Below are 2,350 nucleotides of genomic sequence, written 5' to 3'. Positions count from 1 at the left end.
ATAAAGCTACTTCACCATATGGATCAAGATGATCCCGAAAAGTTTGAAGAGAATACATAAGAGGATCTGAATGTGGACCAAATGGAGAATTCTGAAGTTGTCCTACTTGAGATTGCCTCAAACGAGTCTAGGTTAAAAGGGATAGTGTTGGCAACCACACTAGTGTTTGTCCTAGTGAGAGTGATGTTAGCTTATCTATTTTATTAGAGTTCTATTGTTATTGTCATTATGTATTAACAGTAATAAGCTTATTTAATTTATGAGTTATGTAATAGTTTTTCTATCGTTATATACGAACAGAATTATTTTATAAAAAATTATGTTATGTGTTAACAAATTTGAAAATGATTAGTTCATATTTAACTAATGATTAGTTCATTTGTTAGGATGTGTGTAATAGAATTAATTAATGTGTAGGATTGAAAGCGCTAGAGGAGGGGGAGGGGGTGAATAGTGCTCATGATTTTTTTCACGTTTTCACAAGAATTTGGAGAGAAAAACAAATAATAATAAATGCAACAAAATAAAATAAAACTTGACACAGGTTGGTTTTACTTGGTTTGGAGCTTCCGACAACTCCTATTTCAAGGTCCGCGATCGTTGATCGTTTTCGTTAGACAATTCACTACAAACTTGAACAATTTAACCAAATTACATATATTTTGAGTTGGTCTCAATTAGAGATTTTCTAACTCACCTGGCGGATCGATTCAGACCGCCCTATAAGATGATGAGTTTTTAATGGACCAGCCAGACCTACCTAATAACTTTACTCAGCAATAATAAGAACTTCCCATCTCCTTCGTATATAGCTAATTACGTCTTGGGTTTAAAAAAAACTTACCCATGGAAATATAAATCCCGTTCTGTTAACCTTTTTATAAGGCCAAGTGAATTACTTTAGGGAATGGTAATGAATCCACAATCTGATCGAAAGACTCTACACATGTCTCAGCCCTCCCAAAGATGGGATACAATCCACTAGAGGAGTGAAAAGGAGGGGGAGGAGTGAATAATGCTCATGGTTTATTCATGTTTTCCACAAGAATTCGGAGAGAAAACACAAATAATAATAAATGCAACAAAATAAAATAAAACTTGACACAGGTTGATTTTACGTGGTTTGGAGCTTCCGATGATTCCTATTTCAAGGTCGCGATCAGACAATTCACTATAAACTTGAACAATTGAACCAAATTACATTTATTTTGAGTTGCTCTCAATTAGAGATTTTCTAACTCACCTGTTCCCATATAAGATGATGAGTTTTTAATGGACCAGTCATCTCTTTCATATATAGCTAATTATAACCTTCGGGGATTTTCTTGAATCCTAAGATCATATCACTTCATTCCATAGGTTATATATTATAAGTTGTATAGTTATATTTTATAGTAGTCGAAGAATGTGAAAATTTTAGATGCGGGACTAAATATCACCTTGAAAGAATTATCCATCAGCCTCCTAGCAATTGATTCAACTGAGGTCTTACCATGAGCAACAAGGAGCGATCGCGAGCACAAACCGCCGATGCAGATCCTGAGACCAGAACCTCCTCATCTGCAGCCTGTTGCTAATGCAAGCCACAGTGTTTGCCAGGCGCCAACACCAGAGATGCTTCCGGGGATTCTTAAGTACACTTATGGCAACTAACTGGATGGTCATTGATGGCCGGACTCCCAAAGCCATGAGTGATCCGGTACAGCACAGAGAGAGGTCAGACAACACGGCGGCAGTCTCATCTTCTGCATTGGAGCTGTATAGTTCCAATACCGGCAGGGGCGCGTCTCCGCCGTTCCGAGAATCACATACTGATTTCTGCAATCGGAACCAAAGGAATCCATTAAGAGCAAAAATCCTCCGAGAAATGAACAAAGATTCAATTTTTTCCCCCAAATAAATGGCAAAGAATTAATCTTATCATGTTTTTGGTATCTTTACTTTCCTCGCAGATCCAGAGTTGGAACAAGCTCGTCCAGTTCTTCTTATCTCTGAAATCCGAGCTACTCGTTGATTTTGCCCTTAATCGGCATGAATTCCAATCGAGGCAAGATTCGCAGCGACGCTTCTCGGCTCTCCGGATTTGGAATCTTTGCGTCCTATTTATCATTTTAAATATATTTTTGGTTACGATTATTTTAAGTGATTATTTATTTCTCTCCTTTTTCTTTCTACGAAGCAATTTTTCTTTGATTTTCTAGCTTTGTCAGTGATCAAATAAATCAAGCTCGTGGAATCTATTTTTTTTAAATACAATTGAAATTTGTTGTTCTTTATCTTAATTTGGTAGTTTTTGTTTCAATATTATCATCAGCAGGTGGTGAATTGGGAATCTCAAAAATTTAGATAA

The sequence above is a fragment of the Zingiber officinale genome, chromosome 6A (genome assembly GCF_018446385.1).
Source record: "Zingiber officinale cultivar Zhangliang chromosome 6A, Zo_v1.1, whole genome shotgun sequence".
Classification (NCBI taxonomy): domain Eukaryota; kingdom Viridiplantae; phylum Streptophyta; class Magnoliopsida; order Zingiberales; family Zingiberaceae; genus Zingiber; species Zingiber officinale.
This window is presented reverse-complemented; position numbering follows the sequence as displayed.